Source organism: Microtus pennsylvanicus, chromosome 3, assembly GCF_037038515.1.
Source record: "Microtus pennsylvanicus isolate mMicPen1 chromosome 3, mMicPen1.hap1, whole genome shotgun sequence".
NCBI classification, from domain to species: Eukaryota; Metazoa; Chordata; class Mammalia; order Rodentia; family Cricetidae; genus Microtus; species Microtus pennsylvanicus.
This window is the reverse complement of record NC_134581.1, coordinates 25,279,006-25,304,289: the sequence shown is the minus strand read 5'-3', so window position 1 is coordinate 25,304,289 and position 25,284 is coordinate 25,279,006. Positions and strand designations below refer to the sequence as shown.

The following is a 25,284-nucleotide window of genomic DNA, read 5'->3' as shown; positions in this document are numbered from 1 at the left end:
CGGCATCTCGTTGAGATGGAAAGTGTAAAGCAAGGGCAGAGTGCCCTTTGTGTGGCTGGTAAAGGCTCTGCCCAGGTTACATACCAACTCCACAGCTTTCCTCCTGGACTGAGAATTACTCTGCCTTTAGTCACTGACAGCTAGGCCATACCGGAAAATGTGGGCCACCCTCATTCTGAAATTGGGCTTGGAGATGTACCTAGGATCTTCAGGAATCTGGAATCTCATCATTTCTGATGGAAAGTAGTTCAAAGCCGCAGAGGGTCAGCTGCATCGTCTGCAGATAAAGTGCCACATGTCACCAGCATCTGCCCTCTTAGCATCACAGATGTTAGGCTGACCTCTCAGCACAACCTCTGGCTTTTTAATTATTGGAATCAATGGATGTGGAATCATTGGTGGAGTTTTTAATCTATGTGGTTTTTACTTAGCACAGACACTACCCTATGAAAAGTGGAACCTTCTTAGTCAAAATGGAAGCCATGTGGTGGTTGCCATTATTTAGTTTCTTACAGGCAAGTTTTCATGTCTGAAGTACTTTGTGCTCAGCGGGTGTTCATACCATTCCTTCCATGCAAGTTCTCATACAGTGACCCGAGTGTCCTGTGTCCTTACTATTTCCTATAAAAACCCAGTTAAGCTTTGAGAACATTTGAGATGAAGGTGCTAAATTTTCTTAGTTCCCCAAATGTCTTCCTTTTACAGCTGAAATGCTCGTGCTGAATTAAAGCAGAAATAATCATTTCTGAATTAGCAAAGTGAGAGGGATTTTTTTAAAAAGCCACGTAGCACTTTGCTCTGGTTATATCTTGAATCCTGCTGTTGAGGGGAAGTCAGACCTTTCCATCTGTAAGTGGTTGTGAAATCTCTGCAGGGCTTTAGATGGACCGATCTCAGAGTGATGTCAGCAGCTTCGCTTTCCAGGAGGAAGGGAAATGGAACAGCATTGCCCTGGGTCCTCTTTATCCTTGTACTTCTCTCAGTGTCCTGCCTTCAGGGAGAGGCTCTTCTGTGTGTGTCCCCAGGTGCCTGTCTCACTGGGCCTGGTGTGGGGGCATTCTGCAATGACATGGCCCTCAGATGTAACTCCCACAGTCTAGAACTGAAGCGCTTGCTTCATGTAAGGCCATGTCACCTGTGGTAAATTGCCAGTGCTGAACCAGAACGCTGAGCCTGGAGCTCCGATCTCACTGGCTTCTCGGACAGCCCAGACCAGGGAGCATCACGTCAGTTCTTCAACAGCAAGATGGGTAGAGTGTGACTCCGGCGCCAATGCTGTGAATGGAAGCACAAAATAAACAGGGCTGAAAAGTTAATTCATGCGATTCACCCTTTAAGATGGAGTCGCTCCCCCATGGAAAAGCCCAGATCCCAATCCTGGGTGTCTGTGTGACAGTTTTAAATTCGGGAGATGAACGTCTTGAAATTTTATTAAGGAATCTTCAAGTGTCACTGCTTTTAAGATGTGTGGCAAATCTTGGCAAAATATACTTTGAAGAATAAACAGTTCATCTTTTATGGGAGAAAGAGGGCCTTGGTTTCTTTCAGTAGGCAAAACTCAATGATTTCACAAAGTGCCGTCTTAAGCAGTGTGTAAGGACTGTGTCTGTCAAGTGGATCTGTAGCTTGTGTTGCAGACAGCAGTGATGCATGTCCTAATGTATCCTAAAGGGACTAGAATCATAGTTTTATTTATTTGTTTTGAGGCAGGGTCTTCCTGTTCTACAGTCCTGGTTGGCCTAGAGCTCACCGTGTAGACCAAGCTAGCTCTGAACTCACAGAGATCCACATGCCTCTGCCATGAGAGAGCTTAGTGTCCTTTTCCTGGCCACAACTATGGAAACCAAGAAGGCTATATACAGTGACCAACCCTGCAGGGACTGTTGGCTTACTAGGGAAAAAAAAGCCTTCCTGCCTGGGGATGAAGGGATCTTCAGAGATATCACAATCATAGCTCCCTTCAGCTCTGGGGCGAAATTGCCAAATCAGTAACTAGGGGTACTGGGACACAGTCACTGGGAGATCTCCATTGTTCCCTGGCTCTGTGCCACACAAGGACCAAAAGGTTTCTGTTTATACCATTTTTATCTTTCTGTTTCTTCAAATATATGGAAAGACTTTGGCAAGCCCCCCTACTGAAGTGATGTGTTAAAAGACACCCAGTGGCCACTTTAAATGGCACAAGGCACATTGTGCTGCCCTCTAGATGTGATCTGGCTTCCTTCTTAACCAAGCACTTCCTGGGTGCTGTGGCCAGGACTGTTGTTCTTTGATGAGCAACAGCAAAAGCTATCAAGGCTTTCTTACTCCTACTTCAAAGTTTTACAGAGGACATTTGTTCTCACTGTAGATCTCTACATGGCTTTGTTTTAAGATTTATTCTTATTTATGTGTGTGTGTGTGTGTATTTGTGAGTATATGCTACATGTGTGCAGGTACCCACAGAGGCCAGAAGAGGGCATCCGCTCCCTTCAAGCTGAAGTTACATGCAATTATGAGAAGCTTAGAATGAGTTCTGGAAGAGGAGCAAGGACTCTTAACTGTCTCTCCTGCCCAAGAATTTTTTGGGTGTGTGTGAGGGAGGCATGTACATATGCATGTGTATGAAATGTTTATGGGGGGCAGTGCCCATGCCATGGCATGCATGTGGAGGTTACAGAACCTCAAGGGTCAGTCCTCAGCGTCCACTCTGTTTAAGGCGGGGTCTTAGTTCACCTCTGGATGCCAGGCTAGCTGGCATGTGTCTCCTGGGCATTCTCCTGTCTCTGTCTCTTATCTTGCCATAGGCATGTTGGGATTACAGACAGACACCACAGGTACTTTATCCACCAGGCTGTCTCCCCAGGTCAGGATGGTTTTTGTTGTTGTTTTGCTTTGTTTTTTTTCTTTATTGAGAACTTTCACTGTATCAGTAAAGGAAGCACTATGCAGCTTTAGCATACCCGAATGCCAGCCACCATCACTCCACTTATACATGGGAGCCATTACTTGAGCACAAGCATTGTGATGCTCTAAAACCAGACTGATAGAGCAGATGGCTACTGAGTGGGTGGTGGGCAGGTAGCACATACAGGATAGCTGGTCTGGACGAGGAGATGGTTCCTGTGATGGTAGAATGGAGCGGAATGGCACAAAATGGCATATTTCACCACGTACCACAGAATAACATAAAATAGAACCCCATAAAGGATTTCTATATAAAGAAAACGCATTTCAGTTTGAAATGACATGGCTATAGCCCAAGTGAGTCCACTCCTCTTGCCTTCTCCCAGCAAGCCTGCTGCTTCTGGAGAGACAGTGAGTTACTGGACATTGGATATATATAAATTTACCTACCCAGTGAATTTATAAATGTGTGTAGATATATGTATGCTGTGTATCATTTCCATATATTATACTAACATAGATTGCTTTGTTTAACATGAGACAATGCTATAATTCTGCTTCTAACTTGCATTTCTTAATCTAATATTTACTCTTTAATAATCTGCCATATCAATATATAGAGAAACAGGTCACTCTTTTTAACAGCTATATAAAACTCTATGTAATCAGTCCTCTCCTGGCAGGCATACAGGTTTCTGACTTTTCATTATTGCAGACAAACCCCCAGAGAACAGCCTACTGACATATTCTTATAGCTAAGTGGTCGTGTTTATTAATAATTACACTTCATTTGTTGAAGATGTGCTTCCTGCGTAGACACCCACACCCACATACGTACACAGACATAGCTGCACTGTGAGGTTAACTTGTGGGAAGTGTCTTAACTCTATCCACTTCACATTCACCTGTTGAGACGTTAGCTTTAAGAACCAAACACCCTCTCTTCATGCTCTCTACTTCCTGCTTCAGGGGAGACCACACCCAGAGCTGGGAGGTAGGTGCCTAATGGTCAGCGCCTCGTAGCCCACTTGCTAGAGACTGAAGCTGAGTTGTGTTAAAATTACCAGAGAGGGCCTGTGGCATCGGCTCAGCTGGCAGCATACCTGCAACATTGTATGAGACTCTGATTCTAGACTGTAAGCACCCATACGAAAAAGCCAGGCATGGTCATGCATTGCTAATGCTAGCACAGGGAGGGCAGAGATAGGAGGCCCCTAAAGGGAGGGGAGGAGATAGGTGACCCCTAAAGTTAAGCCTGGAGATAGGAGACCCCTAAAACTAAGGGTAGAGATAGACCCCTAGAGCTAAGGGCAGAGATAGATACACCCCGATATCTATGGACAGAGATAGGCAGAACCCTAAAGCTTGTGGGCCATGTGGTTGAGCCAATCAATAAGTACTAGGTTCAGTGAAAGACCCTGTCCCAGGAGATAAATAGACAGCTACCAAAGGAGAATCCTGACGTGATCTCTGGCCTCTACATGCACCCACAGCCATGTGGTGTGTAAGCTTCCTCCAATGACAACATGACCTGATGGGATGGAGGGTCAGGAGACTTGGGAAGTAAACTCACAAGTCTCAAGAAGTTCCTGAAACAAGGTTCACAAAGCCCTGCTCAAGGCCACACAGGTGTAACAATTACTGGGAGAGGAGACTCTAACACATCTAGTTGCCTGTAAGTTTTGCAGAAAGCTCCATGGTAGCAGCATCCCAGAGAAGTCACCCATACTAGAATGGACTTTTCAGTGACCCTGCTGCCTCTGAGTCATTCAGAGTGACCCCTTACCCATACTTCTCTAAGTAAACCCAATAAAACCTATTGGACTTGGGTGAAATGGTTTCTTTGTTCTGTCAACAGTGCTCTATCTGGAGTGCGTAGATGTTTGTTCATCACTCCTGAGAACACTCAGTCATGCAGCAGCAGCGTGTGTGTGTGTGCATGTGTGTGTGTGTGCGCACGCATGCGTGTGCACTCACATGCACATACATACATGATCACTGAGGAATCACAGAGTGTTTGGGATAGCTGTTATACGAAGTGACATTCTTCCTATCAACATCTCCGTGATACACAACAGATAGCTGGTACAACAATGACCACAAACTTGGCAGTTTAAAACAACGAAAACATACATATTTACTCACAGTGCTGGAGGCCAGAATTCTAAAATCAGGACCACAGAACAAAAATCACAGTATCAGGGGACACAGTCTCATGGGAAGCACCAAGGGGCATCTGTCCTTTGTTTCAGCCTTGATGGCTTCCAACATTCTATCTTGATCAGGGTTTTCTGGAGGAGTAGTACCACAGAATGGACGTGTATTGTAAGAGGGAATTTATTAGACTGACTTATAGTACAGGCTGGAGAGTCCAGTAATGGCCGTTTGTACACTGGAAAAGTTGGAATCACCAAGAAGCCAAGGCAAACAGGCTCACATTGCTTTTTTCCCTCAGACCTCTATATCCAGCCCCCCAGTTAGATGGTGCTGCCTACTGTGAGGGAAGAAGAGCTTACCCTCTCAGCAAATCATTTTTGGAAGATTCTCACAGACATGCAGAGTGTCTTTTAGCTGACCTCACACTCCATCAAGTTGTCAGTCAATATTAACTGTCACACAGCCCTTAGTGTGTGACCTTGTCCTCAGTACCAGCAGTCCCTAGTCTCCCCTGCTGTTTGTTTACACAGCCTCCTCTCTGTGTGTCAGATCCTCTTTCCTCTCCCTCTTACAGGGATACACAGCACCCCCATCCCAGTAGCCTCAATGACATCTGCAAGACTTTGTTTTTTTCAATAAAGTAGTGTTTGGTCTGGGGTCTAGAGTATGGTATCTTTGGGGGATGCCATTCTTTGTGGGGCTTTGTGTCTCAGTTTCCTGTATATGTTGTGACAGGGACATTTTGCTATTTCCTTTGAGCCCTTTGGAAGAATGCATGTTCGTTCATGGAGAAGCCAGGTGCTCTGCTCTCTGCACTGAAAAGTTGGCCTCAGGGGTGAGGTGGCAGAGCCAGGGTCAGATAAAATCTCTGGCTGACACACTCCTTGAACCAGAGAGTGCTGGCATGAGCAGTGTGCACACCTCAGCACACGGCTTTCTGCTCTTCAGTTAGGGCTTCATAGCTAGCTCCACACTGTGTGTACAGACTAAAAGGAAGCTGAGAAGCTGCCTGACTCTTTTCTTGTAGAACAAGCTGTGCTCAAACAATGAGGTAGTTTTCAGACTATCCAGATGGACACAGGGGTGTTCTGCTGTTGTTAAGAAACAATGGAGGGTACTAGACAGTAGTGAGGGCAGAAGGCCAGGAGAAGTATATGCCTTGTTAGGCAGGAAGCGCCATTAAAACATAGGATGATCTTGTGAGCACACATCGATCTGACAGTGCTCAGCGTCTGCACCTTCTACCTCTGATCCTCCCCAGGAAAGCCTGGTTACAGTTTTGGAATTGGCCCTGCCCTAATCACGTGAAAGCTAATGTCTTATGCTTCCACTCCGCAATTTCACAGCAGACCCACATGCTCCTAAACTGTGAAGCTCAGCACACTGCGTGCATTCTAGGATTTGGTCCAAATGACTCAAACTATTGCCTATTTCAGCAGAACTCCCTTTGGCCATGGCTTGTTAATACATTATAGAGACATTAGGACAGCCGTTCAGGAGTGTGTACAGGCAGGTGCAGAGCATGTTTCTCTAAAGAGCTTCCTAGCCAGACAGGAGTGGTCTGAGGGATGAAGGGAGAGAGATTACTGACCATGTCAGTTCAGAGGCTGAAGCGCACAGGGACCCCCAAACCAGAGGGGGCTCCTTGCCTGAGCCCCCATATTTGTAAAGAGCCTTGGTTATGAGGCTGAACTTTAGAGATACTATATCATCTGCAAGACGTTTGTAGAGGGCTGGAAGACTTGCTCAGAGACATGGGTCTTGAGAATGACCACATCTGCCTGTGAAAGGGCACAGACCATTGTGCTCACGAGAAATGTGGGCCTCTGCCTAGGGTCTAGTGGCATCAAGTGTGCATTTGTAATCTCAGTGAAGTCAGGGCATGCTAGTGAGTATCGCTAGTGAGTCCCAGAATAACTGAGAAAGAAGCTAAACTGGTCTGCTTCAGGCTCAGGCTGCAGTCACGACTGAACTGCCCACCAGCCAGGTCTCATTTCCATACAGCACAGCAGTTATGCATAGCATTGAATAAATGTCGGTGAGCACAGTTAAAATTGTTAATTAATCACAGCCCCAAACTGGCTCAGGTCTCTGATTTCATAGATCGTTGTGTGGATTTGCAGCTGTCTGCTCATCACCATGGCAGTCTGTTCATAGCTGCATCAGGAGAAGGTAGGCTGCGGGGCTTCTCATTTCTAGAGGAAATGGTGTTGTGGAATTCTGGAGAGAATGACTCTGTCCTTGGTTATGTTGTCCCCAGCAAAGCTCTTAAGCGAACACCTATGGTTGAGCATCAGGCTTTTGTCTGCTTCTCCACCACTGTGTGTGATGCTCTGTTCTGCCTTTATGGAGAGCGTGGCTGAGTTTCTACCTCCCTGGGATTCTGAGGTCCTTGTACTGTCTTCTTGTGGCCATGAAAATTTTGGCAGCAGTAACAGTTTGTTTTATATTGGGGCAAGCAAAAGAATGAAAAAATTAAAACAAAGATGTTCTTTTTAGAATGTGTGTGTTATGTATAGAGTATGTGCATATATATATATATATGTTATGTATAATGTGTATGTGTATATGATGTATGCGATGTATAGTATGTGTGATATACAGTGTGTATGTATACATGTGTTAAGTATAGTGTGTATTTGTATGTGATATGTGTGTCATGTGTGGTGTATATGTGTATATGATGTGTATATAGTGTATATCTGTATGTTTGTGTGTTATATATAGTGTGTATGTGTATATGATATATGCATTATATAGAGAGTGTATGTGTATATGATATGTGTTATATATAGTGTGTATTTGTATATTGTATGTGTGTTATGTATAGTTATGTATAGTATAGTATGTATATTATTTATATAGTGTTTATCTGTATATGATTGTGTGTTATGTATAGTGCATATTGTATATATGATGGGTATTATGTATAGTATATAAGTGTATATGATGTGTGTGTAAGAGTGGGTGTTCTCATGCCACAGAACCTGTGTGGAGGTTAGAGGACAGTCTTGGATGTCCGTCCTCCGACCTCACCATCCCCTTTGTTTGTGTATCTTGCTTACAGCTGGGCACACAAGGCTAGTTGGTCTGCAATCTTCTAGGGAGTCTCTGTTTTCTTCCTCCCATCTCTGTAGGAACACTGGGATAACAGACCCACACTTCAGGTCTGACTTTTAGGTGGGTTCTGCAGATTCGAAAGCAGGTCCCATACTGGTATGGCAAGCATTTTGCTCACTGAACAATCTCTTCAGCCCCTCTTACTTATAATTCTTATATTTCTCTCTTAGGGTCCTCATTGTTGTCTAGGTTCTCTGGAATTGTGAATTGTAGGCTGGTTTTCTTTTCTTTATGTCTAAAAACCACTTATGAGTGAGTACATTTGATAATTGTCTTTCTGGGTCTGGGTTACCTCACCCAAAATAATGTTTTCTAGCTCCATCCATTTTCATGCAAAATTCAAGATGTTATTTTTTTTCTGCGGTGTGGTACTCCATTGTGTAAATGTACCACATTTTCCTTATCCATTCTCCGGTCGAGGGGCATTTAGGTTGTTTCCAGGTTCTGGCTATGACAAACAATGCTGCTATGATCATCTACATGGGAAGTAGGAAAAGATAAGATCTCATTAGTAAATTGGGAGCATAGGAGAGGGTTAAAGGGGAGGGGAGAGAAAGGGAGGGAAGCAGAGAAAAATGTATAGCTCAATAAAATCAATAAAAAAAGGATTCTTACATTTCATTTTAAAGCTTGTCTGAAAATAACCAGTGTAAGAGGATTTGAGATCATATAGGAAAGACGGCTGTCACACCATATCCCTTGGCAGTTTTTGTTTCTTCATTGCCAGAATCCTCCTTCCTTAAAACAAAAAGAAGCCTTGTTGACCTGTGAGTTCATGGGACCGACATGGCCACCAATGCCTTCTGTCTGTCAGGGACCCACATGACCACCAATGCCTTCTGTCTGTCAGGGACCGACATGGCCACCAATGCCTTCTGTCTGTCAGGGACCGACATGGCCACCAATGCCTTCTGTCTGTCAGGGACCCACATGACCACCAATGCCTTCTGTCTGTCAGGGACCCACATGGCCACCAATGCCTTCTGTCTGTCAGGGACCGACATGGCCACCAATGCCTTCTGTCTGTCAGGGACCGACATGGCCACCAATGCCTTCTGTCTGTCAGGGACTGACATGGCCACCAATGCCTTCTGTCTGTCAGGGACTGACATGGCCACCAATGCCTTCTGTCTGTCAGGGACCGACGTGGCCACCAATGCCTTCTGTCTGTCAGGGACCGACATGGCCACCAATGCCTTCTGTCTGTCAGGGACTGACATGGCCACCAATGCCTTCTGTCTGTCAGGGACCGACATGGCCACCAATGCCTTCTGTCTGTCAGAGACTGACATGGCCACCAATGCCTTCTATCTGTCAGGGACTGACATGGCCACCAATGCCTTCTGTCTGGCCCCATGCTGTGGTCTGGAACCCACTCACCAACAGTTGCTCTAACTCCTAGAAGTGTTTGAGGTCCTGGAATCAAGGACAGCTCTGGGTGCTCTGTCTCCTCTCTAGGCTCAGGACTCCCTATTCACCTTCCATACATGGACAGCTGGGCCACACTTTGTGTACAGTCTCTTTCTTTCTGTCAGAAGTAAAATAATTGTGTGGCATCTGGAGCAAGTGTGGTCACAGCCTCGAAAGGCTCTCCTGACGGTCCTCCTCAGTTGTCCTTAGTGGGTCATGGGGCAGTCCAGAATTTATTTTCATGTTTCTCAAGAGTGGTAAAGGTGCTAAGAGTTCCCTATCCTTACAAATCACTAAATTGGCATACAGCGGCCTCGTGAACTGGAAGAAGACACAGGAATCCTGGCCATGGACCACGGCATTGCAGCCATAACAACGGCTGGGCAACAGGATTTTCTTGTGCCACTAACCTTGACTGCAGTTCCTGAGGGTGAAGGAAGGTCAGGTGACATCTCCATAAGTAGCGGATTTGGTTACAAAAGAGGAGCCCTGTGCCAGCTAGTTTTATCAACTTGAAACAAGCTAAAGTCATCTGAGACGGAACCTGAATTAAGAAAATGCCTCTAATAAGACCAAGACTGTAAACAAGCCTGTAGGGCATTTTCTTAATTGGTGATTGCAGCCCATTGCAGGTGGTGCTATCCATTGGTTGGTGGTCCTGGGTTCTATAAGAAAGCAGTAAAGTAAGCCATGAGGAGCAAGCCAGTAAGCGCTCCTCTCCATGTCCTCTGCATCAGCTCCTGCCTCCAGGTCCCCATCCTGTTTGAGTTCCTGCCCTGACTTCCCTCAGTGATGAACTGTTACCTGGAAGTGTAAGCCAAACAAATCCTTTCCTCCCCAAGTTGCTTTGGTCATGGCTTTCCATCATAGCAATAGACAAGCCTTATGCTTAGGGAGTCCAAATATTTTGAGTAGCAAACTTGCCTGTCTTTTGTTCCGAAGATAGACATCACCTTTATTATACCATTCAGTAACCACACCTGCTTCTGTCCAGAAAGTGACAGTGTCTCCACGTTCCAAGGCTGCTGGTCACTGCACAGTGTCCTTGAGCATTTGGTGCCCTGCATCTAAAATGAGCAGAAGCACAGTGGTGATGGGTAATTGGCCCTCAGTGCTGTCCTGTCTGAGCTGCTCCATGCACTCCTAGTCCACACGTACTGTTCTCCTTTACCTCTTTGTTGCTAGGATAAAGCACTAACCAACCAAAAGCAACTAGGGAGGAAAGTGTCTAGCTTACACTTCTAGGCCAGAGACTGTAACTGAGGGAAGCTGGGAGGAACTCAAGCAGGGACTAGAGCAGAAACCAGAAGGAATTCTGCTCACTGGCTCACTCCCTGGCTCATGCTTAGCTAGGTTTCTTACCCAGCCTGGAGTCCCCTGCCTAGTAATGATGCTGCCCACAATGGACTGGGTCATCAGTCAAGATAATCCCTAACAGACATGGCCACAGACTGATCTGAGCAGTCCTTCAGCTGAGACTTCTTCCGATGACTCTAGGCTGTGTCAGCTGACAGCTGAAGCTAACTAGGGCATATCTTACACCTGCTCCAAGCATGCCCTGTGTTTAGAACTGGGGATAATAATAAAACACATTCTCTGCCCTCAAAGAGTATACTGTCAAATTGATAGAGAGTAAAGTATTATGGGATTGGTTATAAGGGGAAGGATTCAAAGACCTGAAGACCAGGGGAGGGTCCCTGCCTCAGCCTGGAAGGAACAGGCCTTAGGAGCCTCCTAGAGTAGATGGGCCCTCAATGCTGTGGCCATTATCCTTGTCTGGATATATATGAGTGGACCCAGTGCTCAGGGCGGGCAGTAAGCATAGAGGGTGTCAAGGCAAGGGAAAGGTGCAGCTGGCTACCAGTTCCACTTTGGGCGCCAGCTGGCACATGGCACCATCCCCTGCTGACATGAAATGGCTACTGCATTTCTCTGACATACAGAGAAAACCCAGAGGTATAGAAGTGTGGGGCTTCTTTCCTAATAGTAAATATGGCTTTGTGCCCACTGCTGGACCAGAGCAGAGGCCCTATGCACAGGCTCCAAGATAGAAATGGGCATAGGCAGGAGAGGGACAGAGACTCTGCTAAGGCCTTTGGCTGTGACTGGGAATCAAGGTCCCAGGATGGGGTCACCCAAGCAGTGACCCATTTATAAAATTAGGACAAAGTGTAGGTTCAGAAAGGAATTGGCTCTCAGCTTAGGAGAGAGGAACACTAGAGGAGTAACACAAATTGAACAAGGTGTGTATGCCCTGTGTTGAAAGTGAGCTAGAAACAGGAGGATGTTTTGATTGGGGGACATTTCTTCCTTGGTGACCCCCACTGCTCCATGAAGGTCTTCTCTTAATGGACAGTCATTCCAACTAACTCATCTAGGAAGCTCGGTCTGGCTTGTTATTAAGTTGGTATGGACCTGTAGGGACTTGTAAACAGAGTCAAGACCAGAGCTGTCTGCCCTGGTGTCGTCTGCACAGATGTGGTGGAGAGCAGGTAGAAAGGCATGTGGTTTATTCCATGAACCTTGGAGCCCGACTTCTCTCTCCCCCAGCTGATGGTCCCCTCTGCATGGCCCTCTGCCAGACATGACTGCTGCCCACAGGCTCTGGTGGCTCTGAGATTTGGCTGGAGCTTGTGGACAGCTGAACTCTCAGAACATTGCTAGAAACTGCATAGTCTCTGATGTCTGGAAATAGCCCAAGTAACTTGAGGTTGTACTCACTTGTAAATGTTTGAGTATCGTGTCCACAAATTGAGAATTGAGTAACTCAATTCTGAGGCACAGCTGTTATTTAGAAAAGACCCATCTAGGAGTACAAGCTCCTTGCAAAATGATTGTGCTTCATTTTTGTCAAGTACCAGGAAATGATTAAACCACCACGCCATATGGCAAATGCCCACTCGAAACAGTGCAACAGCAGTGTGGAGCGAGTCTGCTTTGGGGGAGTCGGTGGGGCAGCGTCTGTGATGTACACGGAAACAGACTTGCCTCTGCACAGTTCATGTTTCTACAGCCCTGAGTAAGGGCTTTTCCTCCCATGAAAAATTCATAGAAAAAATTAAGTTACAGCAGACTTTTTTCCTTAGGTGTATTTTTCCTTTTAAATGATATGCACTTGGATTACTGCATATAAAATGAGTTTAACTAAGGCCACAGGAACTTGTAAAAATTTTACGTTTTCATTTCTTTCTATGCTACTTAGATCAGCACTCTAGCTATCACTCTCTCGGTTAGAATCATGTTCAGTTGGACACAACAGGAAAAAAGAAAGAAAACAGTAGCAGCTTAGAAGATTATTTCTCCTCCTGATGGAAGACAACAAGAAGTAAACAGCCTCGGGCTAGTGTGGTATTGGGATCCTGGTTTTTCTTAGTTTGTTTTCTGCCCAACTGGAGTTGACCCTTGTCCTCAGCATCCGGTATAGCTGCCATGCTCTGGCCGTCACAATGCAGGCAGCAGGAATGGGGATAGAGGAGACGTGCTTTGTTGGTTTTGCTTTGCTTTGCTTTGTGACAAGGTCTCACTATATAACTGAAGACAGCCTGGATTTTGCAGGATGTGGTTCTGGCAGCCTCAAGCTCACCGACCCACTTCCACAGCCTCCTGAACACTAGGAGTATAGGCATGGGCCACCATGTTCAGCAAATAGCAATAAATCTCTCATTCTCCCAAATAGGTGTACTAGTCAGTCATCCAGCCTACCCCTGCCGCCCAGGGGATTGGTACAGGTAGCGGTTGCCCAGTTAGAGGCAGGTTCAATGACTAACAGGAAAAGGAATGAGTCTATGGGGGTTTCTTGTTTCTTGTCTTCTTGTCTGTTAAGAGACATAGTCTATGGGCTGGTGAGATGGCTCAGAGGTTAAGAACACTGATTGTTCTTCCAGAGGACCTGAGTTCAATTCCCGGCAACCACATGGTGGCTCACAACCATCTGTAAAGAAATCTGGTGCCCTCTTCTGGCCTGTAGGCACTCATACAGACAGAATGGTGTAAACATAATAAATAAATAAATAAAATAAATAAGTAAATCTTTAAAAAAAAGAGAGAGAGAGAGACATAGTCTAGGGGAAGGATATAGTTCAGTGGTAGAACACTTGCCTAGCAACCACATGGTCCTGGGTTCATTTCCAAGAGGCAGAGACAGTTGGAGGTTTTGTTTTGTTTCACTTTTTGTATTTTTTTTTTGCTTTTGTTTTTGCTTGTTTTGTTTTGTTTTAAAGACAGGGTCTTACTATGTAGCTTTGACTGTCCTAAAACTTGCAGTATATACCAGGTTGGCCTCAAACTCGCAGAGATCTACCTGTCTCTCTCTCCCAAATGCTGGGACTAAAGGAGCTTGCCACCATGCCTGGTAAGACATTGACAGTTTAAGCAAAGGTATACTTAGCAGATCAAAGCATACATTCTAAAGTCAGATAGGAGTGGGCTACCCTAAAAGTGGGAAACAGCTCAGTAAGTTCTACAGTGTGGATTTTACAGGTGTTTATGACTATAAGGTGATTCCTTTCCTTCTAGATCCCTGGGGATCCGAGCTCCCTTTGTGGTACTTATTTCCATGATCCTCTAGAATAGCCCATGGTAAGGGGCAAACCACAGTCCAAATGATACTCTAATGAAGTCAGGGTTCTCTAAGGATGCAGACCCTTCATTAGTGCGTGTGTGGTAACTGGGTAAGTGCCTTGCACCTTAGTTTCAAATTTAGCAGGAAGAACCTATCTGAAGCTTCAAGGATGTTTAAAGACAAAAAGAGCTAGGAAACAGGGCTACCAACTGCAATGTCCCTTGGTCACTTCACATCCATCCCCCTGCCTACCTGATGTCACCAGGCATGCAAGTGTGAGTGGCCTGTGTGGCAGCAGGAGGATGCAGGGTGTGTGCCCAAGGGCTGCCAGGCTTCACACACAGGCAACTGGAAAATTGATGGGATCTTTTTCAAGCGGAATAAACAAGAATCTGGAGGCAGGTGCAGAGAGGGGGAGTTATGCGTTAGACATCATTAAAGGGAACAGGAGAGGGCTCTGGAGAACCCTGAAAGGGAAATAGGAGGTAACCAGACTCCAATCAGGAATGGAGTCACTTTCTCTTTCTTCCACCTTCTTGTCTTTAGTCCATCCTTTTTGCATCCTTTTCCCACCAGGACGACCCTGGAAGGTGGGAATTTTAAACTTCCCTCCTCTGCAATACCTAGTCAGACCCCCTCCTTTAATTCAGGTCACCCAGTTAGCAGTGGAATCCTGCCAGTCCACTCAAAAGAAAGAGGAGAACCCAGCCCTCCCTGACACCCTACCGAGAAGGACAGAAAAGCACAGGTTCTCCAGCCAGGTAGAAGCCTCCAGCTCTGGGTCCCTCCTCTCAAAGCCAGGTAGAAGCCTCCAGCTCTGGGTCCCTCCTCTCAAAGCCAGGTAGAAGCCTCCAGCTCTGGGTCCCTCCTCTCAAAGCCATGTAGAAGCCTCCAGTTCTGGGTCCCTCCCCATAGAATCTGTCTCCCTGCATGCTGGGCTGTGGATAGTGTGACTTTCACTTTAATGAGTCTTGACAGAGTGCTGTATCTTCAGACTTCTCAGCTTGTAATTCTTTATTCCAAAAGAAATGAACCCAAAGAAAGACCCCCTAGACAATGTAATTCACTCAGGACTTGCAGGAAGCTCATCTTCCAATTAAGGTCAGTCCCAACCAGTTCAAACTACAAAAGGGGCTGAGAACATGGTCATGATTGCCTGGCTCCTCTCTCACCCTAAAGGCATGAGGGGAGAAGGCTGCCTCCACAGGAAGACTGAATTTCTGGGCCAGTGTTGCTCAGTTTTCTTGGTAGGAGGCTCCCTCCCCATCCCGAGGAGCCTGACCCAAAGCGTATTTTCAGGTGATCTGTGGGGTCTAACCCAGGAGCTGGTTTGGTCCACCTCATGCCAAGAAGGTGCTCACTAGTGACACTGAAAGCTGCAACCCTAGAATTAAAATAAAACTGGAAAAGAACGAGTAAAGATGTCCTCTTCCCTTCTCTCTAGTCCCCTCTTTCTTTCTCCCTCCCTCCCCTCTGAGACCTTACCACATCTCCTCATCCTAAGAACCAGATGGATTAAAACTCTAAGGGAAATGGCCGAGAAATCTATTGCCTGTTGAAGGAGAGAGGGCCTGCTTTTCATCCCAGCCACCCAGCTAGCTTACACCTGAAATAATCACACAGAAACTCTATTCATTTAAACACTACCTGGCCCATTATCTCTAGCCTCTTATTGGCTTACTCTCACATATTAGTTTAACCCCTCTCCATTAATATGTATCGCCACATGACTGTGGCTTACCCACATGAGTCTAACCAGCGTCCATCTAGGGCAGGAGAACCATGATGCCTTGACTCTATCTGCTGCTTTCTTCCTCCCAGAATACAGTTCTGTCTTCTCCTATCTAAGTTCTGCCCTCCACCTATCTAAGTTCTGCCCTATCAGGCCAAGCAGTTTCTTTATTGATTAACCAATGAAAGCAACACAAATACTGAAGGACCTCCTACACCAGTTGCCTCTGAAATAAATGGGCAGCATTCTTTAGAGACACCCAGTGGCCACTGTTAGTTCACAGTCTGAATACCTCTGGGGACATTTTTATATTCCAACTTCCCCCATCCTTCTGTGATCCAGATGGAGACTGGATGAGCCTCCAGAGAATCCCCGTGACAGGACTTCCTGTCCTTCCTTTACCATCTGGGTCATCACACTCTACTCCTGCATCCCACACACCCCGGCTCACTGAGACCTCAGGCCTTATATAAACCCTTGAGAATATGGCCTGTATTGGCTGGCCCATCACCTCTTTTATTTATTTGTTGGTTTGTTTTCTTTTTTAAAAAGAAAACAAACTATCTTTTTCATTTTGCATACCAATCCAAGTTCTCTCTCCCTCCCTATACCAATCTAAGTTCCCTTTCCTTCCCTTCCACCTCCCCTCCATCCACTCCTCAGAGAGGGCAAGGCACATTGCTTTGGGGAAGGTCCAGTGCCCTCCCTACTATATCTAGGCTGAGCAAGGTATCCACCCAAAGAGAATAGGTTCCCTAAAAGCCATTACAAAGAATAGGAATAAATCCTGGTTCCACTGCCAGTGGCCCTGCAGTCTGCCCCAGCCATACAACTGTCACCCACATTCCGAGGAACTAGTTTGGACTTATGCTGCTTCCTTCCTTGTCTGACTGGAATTGGTAAACTCCCATTAGCTCAGGTAAACTGTTTCAGTGGGTGAACCCACCACGGTCGTGACCTCTTTGCTCATATTCTCATTTCTCCCACTCTCCCACTGGACTTCGCTGAGGGTCTCTGCCTCTGTTTCCATCAGTTGCTGGGTGAAGGTTCTATGGTGACATTTAAGATATCAGTCCTACCTGGCCTGACCTGGAGATGCACTTCCTCAGTGGACAAGAAGACCATTTTGAAGGCATTTCCACAAAAACATGTGCCAAAATCCTGTCCCAAGTTCAAAGAGATAGTTGTAGGGTTCAGTGCTCTGGGAACCAATTGGCTTCCAAATAGCTCCCCTTAACACCACCCTGGGTCATGGTTTTTCTTAGACCTGTTTACCCAGAGGATCCCAGGACATTGGCTGGGGAAGACTGACAGCCACTTCCTCACAAACACAGAAGCACAATTCCCAGGCCTGCCCTTCTCCCCTGGACTGTGATCTCCCAGCTCTGCACCCATTCTGCCATATGGATCAGGCAAGGCCATCAAATGTTACTTTACCCAGCTACTTGTTTGCTCATGGGGAATATTTATTTCTGTCATTCCTTTCTGATACTACCTGTTACACCTGCTCTTTGCTGGGGAGGGGCTTGCTGTCCCAACTTAAGGTTTGGCTGTTGCTTCCCCCCAGGATAGGACTGCTGTCTGCACTTAGTAGAGACCAACATTTCCCCATCAGTGTGAACAAATGGGGTCACAATCAGCAGGGCTAAGGCAGCCACCTGTCTTAAAGATTCCTCATCTTTCTCCCAATAAACCCCACTCAGATCCACATCAAGGGAAGGGTTAATTCCCATCATAAAACCTAAAGAAGCAAGGGCTACTAATTGAGTGTTGTGGTCCCTATAACATTCCAATCTTAGGTGTCCAAAGGGTCTCAATAAATGGAGGTTAATCCCAGACCTCTGGTTAGTTAATGAAGCAGTGCCCCCACCATGGTCACTAATCCCTAGGTCGTCATGACTCAGACATCCCCAAGACAGCCTACTATTCAGTGCTTGATCATTTATTTATTTGTTTGTTTTTATTTACATGCATTGATGTTTTGCCTGCATGTATATCTTGGTAAGGATGTTGGGTCCTCTGGAACTTGAGTTGCAGATAGCTGTAAGCTACCATATGGGTGCTGGGAATTGAACCCAGGGCCTCTGGAAGAGCAGATGGTGCTCTTAACTACTGAGCCATTGCTCCAGCCCCCAGTGCTTGATCTTTATTTTATTTTATTTTATTTTATATTTGTTTTTTTTTCTAGACAGGGTTTCTCTGTGGGTTTGGAGCCTGTCCTGGAACTAGCTCTGTAGACCAGGCTGGTCTCGAACTCACAGAGATCCATCTGCCTCTGCCTCCAGAGTTCTAGGATTAAAGGCGTGCGCCACCATCACCTGGCTCCAGTGCTTGATCTTAAGGGTACCTTTTTCCCGCATCCTACTTTACCATATTAAGCCAAACAACATTTGCATTTGATGCTCTCATTTGGAAAGCTTGCCAGGTTAAATGGACTGTCTCATCTATTTGACCCAGTCCTTGCCCAGTATTTAATGGAATAGACATACCCCAAACCACACTAATTCTTTATGTATATGACCCCCAGCTGTATGGGCCAACTGAAGAGACTATCACTTAAGGGACAGAATTCATCCTTTAACTTTCTAGATGATGGGGCTACAAGGTTCTTGGGAGAAGACTCAACTACGTCAAACGAAGGTCTTGAACTTAGGTCTAGTTTTATCACAAGAATCTGGTGCTTTGGGACCAGAATGAATCCAACCAATCTTTATCCTTCCCCTCCCAAGCCCCCAATTGGGAGCCTTTTAGGGGGAGTTGGGATGTTACAGGATTTGTATTCCTGGATACAAAGAGCTACTAAGCCCCCTCTTTCAGGCTCTCAAGAAGGCCCCGGGGAGAAGGTCCTAACCAAACAGAATGGTCCCCAGAATTATCAGGGGACCCTTCCAAGACTTAAGGATACTTAAGTTTAAGGATTTTAAACCATAGGCTATCCAAGGGGTAGATGGACTCAGCTCTGGATCCCCTTCCCTCTCCGAGAGACTGTGCTGTGCGGGGCTGTGCCGGGCTGTGCGGGGCTGTGCGGGGCTGTGCGGGGCTGTGCTGGGCTGTGCGGGGCTGTGCCGTGTTACTTTCTCTTTGATAAATCTTGACCAAGTTTTGTGTCTTTGAGCTTCTTGTCTTGTTATCCTTTACTCTGGTAAGAAATGAACCTGAAGAAGAAAGGAACCTGTGGTGATGTGAGTGAGACCAACCCCCATAGGCTCACGTATTTGAATGTTTGGTTCCAGTTGAACTATTTGGAAGGATTGGGACATGTGGCTTTGTTGGAGAAGGTGTGTTGCTGGGGGTGGACTTTGAGGTTCCTAAAGCCCACACCAGGTCCAGTGTCTCCTCTCTACCTGCAGCCTGTGGATCAGGATGTCAAATTCTCAGCTACTGCTCCAACTCCATGCCTGTCTGCTTCCTACCATGATGATAATGGACAAACCCTCCAAAACTGTAAGCCCCAATCTAATACTTGCTTTTTTAAGAGTTGCCTTAGTCCTGGTGTCTCTTCATAGCAATAGAACAGTGGCTAAGACAGACCCCTAGATAGCATCTCCTATATGGGCCAAGGCTTAGCCCCAGTCCTCAGGAGAGTTCTATGCTGTAGGTGCCCTGTAGTCATCTCTACTTTCCATGGGGCTCACTGGAGCTTGGAGAAGTGAATTAGGCTGTTTACCAGAATGTAGGCACTAACCTTTCCCTTCCAGGTGTGTTGAAGACTTAGCCTCGATGTGTGCAGCGTCTTTAGCGCAGTGTGGAGCCTATTGCTCAGTAAACCCACTAGCTATTCCTCAGCTCCCCTACAGTGGCACTGAGATCAGTCCCAGACTCTCACAAGTGTGGCATGGCAAGGGACCTCCTCCCATTTCTCGTGCTCCTTCAGATCTTTGGAAAGTTCTCAAGACTGAAGCTGCCTGCTTCCCTGGGAGTCTCATAATTAGGACGAGTGCTTGATTGGCATGTCTGTTTCCTCCACAGGGAGGTTGGCACAGGATCTTCCCAGCGACATAGAAGGCCTGTGTTGCTTTTGTTCTTAGCAGGACTGGGTGCCCATAGCAACACTGGGCAGAGCCAACAAAGTTAAAAAGGAAAAGTGGCTTAGCTCTCATGAAGGTTGATTGCCCCAGAGAGGTTGACACATCCACACAGATAAAAACGGTCACCTAGGGTCCTGAAAAACATGGTTGCCAGCCTTTCCCCACCCCAAAAAACAAATTGTGTCTTGTTTTCTGAAGGTAAGCATCCTGGTCAGGCGGTCTGTGTAATGACAGACATGGAAGATTCTTGTTGAATCCATTTCTATTCTGCCCGAAGCCGTCTGCTTTATGTCTACAATAAACAAGACATTTGCAGCCCAGGGTTGGCTGTCAGAGGCACTCAGTGTGTGGAAAGGGAAACTGACAGCCTCCCAAGCCATGGGCATTAACACATCATATCCTCAGTGATGGCTCTTAACCTGCCTGGCTCACTTCCCTTTCTGTGTCTCAGTGAGGACCTGAGGCAAATGACCACAGGATGGGTGCTGGGTTAGAACTGAGTATGTGGGGACAGCGGCCAACTTTGAATTACCTGGCAAGTAAGGTCAGATGTGTATAGCAGAAAAGGCTGGCTTCCTGGATATGGCGACCACCTGGCCCTCATCAAGACCAGGGCAAGGTGGGGTCCTCCCCTAAAGGCCCCTTCTGGAACACATGAAACTGAAATCTGAACAGGTCATTCCTGGTTTAAAATCTTGCGAAGGTTTCTCCTTGCCAATGGGGTAAAATCTCTACCCCTCATGTCTCTGAACCTGCAGGGTCCTCCTGCCTCTGCATCCTCATGTTGAGCCCTCACATCAGCTTACACGTACATGGGGGCCATGCTGACCCCTGTTTCTTCTGGCATCCTGTTGCCCTGTTTCTGTGATAGTATGTCCCTGCCTCACCCCAGCTACCTCCTCCTCACCACCTGAGTTCCTGATCTCCTCCGCCCTGACTGGGAGCTCTTGGGCAAGCTGCCCCTAGACAGCGAGTGGCTGCCATAAGTCCAAAGTGTGCTGAGAGAGTGGTAGCAGGCCTGAGATGCCTGTTCCCCTCCGAAGGCTCTGAGGGTCAGATTTCCTTGCCTGACCTTGAAATCTGGAGGCCACGTACAGTGGTGTGGGCCCCTTCCTGAAGACTCCCTCCTTTTTTGACCACTGTCTGTCCATATATCATCTCTCTCCTCCTGTAAGGACTGCCTTGATAAAACTGGATAATTAAGATATGCACCTTATGTCCTAGCTGTGGTAGTTTGGATGAAAATGGCCTCCATAGGCTCAAGGGCATTGTTTGAAGGATTAAGACCTGTGACCTTGTTGGAGTAGGTGTGGCCTTATTGGCAACAGGTCACTGGGGATGGGCTTTGAGGTCTCAGAAGCTCAAGCCAGGCCCAGAGACTCACTCTCTCTTCCTGCTGCCTGCCAATCTGGATGTGAACCTCTCAGCTACCTCTCTAGCACCATGTCTGCCTGCATGCTGCCGTAGTTCCCGCCATGACAATAATGGACTAAACCTGAACTATTAGCCAGCCCTGAACTATGTTTTCTTTTGTAAGAGATGCCATGGTCATGGTGTCTCTTCACTGCAATCGAAACTCTGAGACAGTGACCTTGTGTTTAATCACTTCTGCAAAGTCCCGTACCATGTAACTCAACATAAGTCAAAGGATTAGGATGTGGGCATCAAGGAACTGTTACTCTGCCTCTTGTGGTGAGCTGTTACACTATAAGCCCTCCCCTAATGATGTTGTTTCTCCCACCCTTGACTCAAGGATCTGTGAGGGCAGGGTACATATATTCTTTGCCTTCTCTTGTACCTGATGCCCAGAGGACCAGACACTAGCATTTGCTAAATATAGTTATCTGGTGGGTACTTGGAAGATGGGCGGTGGCAGAGGCCTGGCTGTGGTATGAAAACTGGATAATGTCTAAAACTTGCAGTGACATCCCTTCAGAATGTCAGGACAGCACTTGGGGAGAGTGATCTGGAACAAACTGGCTGGACTCTGGGACTGCCGGGGCAGAATGACCACTATCAATTTTCACTTCTTCAAAGCAGAGGAGTGGCTCTGGGGTTGGTGTGTTGGGGTGGGGGGCAATATTCCTATTGACAGGATCATTGTGCTGAAGACGGCACAGCATGGTAGATTTGTTTAGTTACAGTCTAACCTGGTTGGATGGGTCTGTTGCATGGGGTGTCTTCAGTAATCTCTAGGTCAGCAGTTCTCAACTTGTGGGACATAACCCTTTCACGGGGTCACCTTCAGAAAACACCAAGAGATTAACATTATGATTCATAACAGTAGCAAAAAACATTTTATGTTGGGGGTCACAAGCCATGAAGAACCGCATTAAAGGGTCACAGCTCTGGGAGGACTGAGATTCGCCGCTCTAGGTCCTCTAGTTCTGTTTCTGTCTGCAGAAGGCCCAGTCCAATAGCAGTTTGCAACAGAATAAAATAAAACAACAAAAAATAATTAACCATGTAACAAAATGACCCATGCCAGGGACATTGGCCCTCACTGATGTTACAGGCATTTCCTGAGTCCTGGGATGGGCTGGGACTTGAAAGTAAGAGGTTGGAAGCCAGTAGAAATCACACTCTAGGACCCACCTTCCACTGGGGAAGAACCACGGGAGAAAAGGCAGCCTCCGTGATTCTGTGGCTGATAGAAAGGGGGAAATGCCTGCAGGTGCACATTCACTAGGTGGAGGAGGGGCCGTGGGTAAACACCCCAGAGCACCTTTAAAGGGAGCCCACAGCGTGATGGGGTGAGGAGAGCATTTCAGGGAGCCTTAACCTCATTACAGAAGCAGCAGGTCCTAATTGACAGGCAGATGAATCACTCTCTGAGCTGACTGTAAGGTGGGAGACCATAGCTGGAGACCGGAAGGGGGGCAGAGGTGGAATCCACTCTGTCCCTGGTTAATGATGAATTCTAGGAAGGAACCCTCAAGGTGTTAAATCCTCCAGCAGCAATTATTGCTCACTCTGCAGGCCTCCGCTGAGGGCTTATTGATGAGCAGTCTTTCCCGATTGGAGAACACTCCCACGCGTCCTCACCCCACGAGACACCCTTAGAAGTGAGGGCAGAGGATCTCCTGTCGCGTGCATCTGATGAGACTTGCTCGCAAGCCAGGCTCAGATGTGTCCTCCTGTCTGACCCCTGGGGTGAGTCATTTTGACCTGATGCTTGTCTTTTCTCCAGGTTTGTGAGGAAGAGTGTAGCTGAAGTCAGGAGGCACACACGAAGGGTACACACTGACCTTGTTCTTGAGCCAGGGTCAGGTGCAGCTGGCCATGTGCTGTTTCCTCCTACTCAAGATGGGGCAGAACAGAGTCACTGTTGAAGCAGTTATGCCCATGGCAAGGAAAGAAAAAGAGAGGTCCTTAGTACAAGCCATTTGTTCTTCTCAGCGTGACGCTCTTCCACCACCGATGCCACCTTTCAAACAACTGTTGTAATTTACCTTTGGAAAAATGAACCAAAACCCCAGGCAACCTGACATGTTGTGGTTACATTTCGGTGGCTCTAAATATTTATATTTTGTCAAAATGAAGTAAGATATTGAAAGAAAGGCTTCAAAATAGCTGTGAAAATAAAAGTCTTCCTTTCCGGGCACCTCGTCATGAGCCTGCTCTTGTGGATAGCTGACACACTTTGCATACTCCTCACTAAACTGCCTCACCCACCTGGGGAGAAGCCAGTAGCAGACTGTAGCCAACGTTCTTTGCGCACAGTAGGTAGTGTTCCTGCTGCTTAAATGAAGCTCGGAGAGCCCAGATGTGCTACATCTGGACTATGAGGCTGCATCCTCACAGGTAGCTCAGGATACATCCAGAACAACTTCCCTGCATTGCAGAGCACACTAGGCCTTTTCATGACCAGAGGCAGGTTCCTGGCTAGCTGATGGAACCCTTTTCAGTGCCTACTGAGCCCCATGGCAGGCCAGACTTCTTGGAGCAGAGATCCACAGAAGAAAAGGCCGCTCCTGTTCACATGGGGTGTACCATCCAGAGAGCAGGAAGCATACTGACCTTCTGTTTTTTCCTCAGTAATGTGGCATGGGACTTACTTAAAGGTACATCCCAGACCAGCTGCTCAGGCTTCAGGCAGAAAAGCCACGTTAGTTTTCTGCCCTCGCAGCAGCTGGGCAGCTGTACCCCAGCCCTGACTCAGTCCTGTGGATTAGCTCACCCCATCCCAATCCCCCTTCCATGCTGATTCCCACTGGAAAACTGTGAGGCTAAATTCATACCTGTCCAGCCTCCCTCATCCCTCATGACTAGGGCAACTGTGAGACCTAGCTCTGACCAATGACACAGAAGTAAGTAAGTAAATAAATAAATAAATAAATCAAACTGGTGATCTGAATAGGAGGGACAGCCATTCTAGTCCTTGGTCCTTTAGATTGCGTTGGCCTGAGGTCATGACAGTAGCTATAGGCAGCTGCAGCAGCACTCTTGTGACCTTGAGGGAAAAGCCAAGAGACCTGCAGGTCCTCACTGAGCCCTTCTTCCAGTGCCGTCACCCAGACGAGTGCTTTCTTCTAGGCTTTCTGTCCTGAGAGAAATAAACAGCCCCTGTTTGTTTCCACCCCTAAGGTTAGCCTTCTGACTTGGACTAGCACCCTAGGAGGCTGTCAGTAAACAGGGAGGAATGTCCTGGGTGCTGAATATTATCAATTGTGCTGGGGGATGTTCTGACTGGGGGAACTGGAATAGCTTTAATCTGGAAACTTTAACAGAAGGTGTCGTAGGGATCTTACAGGGAACCCAGTAACGTAAAGCTCACTGTTGCTAAGATTTAAGAGTAGCAATGCTTGGATACAAACCTGAAAATGTCGACAGGAGGGCGCAGGTTACACACAGGCTTCAAGTCCTGTTGACTAAGAGCCCTCTCTGTTCCCTGTGAGCCGCATGAAGCGTGGCCAGCGTCACCATGACAGGTAGAGCCAGAGAGGAGTGAATGCCTCCTGTGGCCAGGCCACTGTCAGTTACTGTCGCTGCAGGCAGACTGCCCCAAATGTAGCAGCTTCAAATAGCATGCCATGAATGTATCATAATTGTTTATACAAAAGTTTTTTGCAGCTGTTTTACAAGTAACATTATTTCAAAATACAAAAGTTTACCCAGCACTTGGGAGGCAGAGGCAGGCGGATCTCTGTGAGTTCAAGGCCAGTCTGGTCTACAAGAGCTAGTTCCAAGACAGGCTCCAAAAACTACAGAGAAACTCTATCTCGAAAAAAAAATAAAGAAAAGTGCCACCTGAAATCTTTCACAGATGACATCATGAAAACCACGCAGATCTTCTTTCAACCAGAGAACCCAGGCAGAAGTCAAAAAGAGCAAATATAGACTTGAGTTTGGGCTGCCTCATTTCCAGGCCTGACCCAGCAGCTCCTAAG

At 46.8% G+C, this 25,284-nt stretch overlaps 1 protein-coding gene across 3 annotated transcripts in view; it reads left to right on the top strand.

Annotated features, from left to right (window-relative positions):
* Positions 1-25,284, top strand: part of Nmnat3 (nicotinamide nucleotide adenylyltransferase 3) — a 112,168-nt gene that overhangs the window by 28,764 nt on the left and 58,120 nt on the right. The window contains exon 2 of one of the 3 annotated variants that reach the window (XM_075964912.1): positions 22,874-23,047. The exons of the other annotated variants lie outside the window; for them this stretch is intronic. The gene's annotated coding sequence lies outside the window, so the exon portion shown is untranslated. The remainder of the gene's footprint in view (positions 1-22,873; positions 23,048-25,284) is intronic. 3 annotated transcript variants of the gene reach the window in all.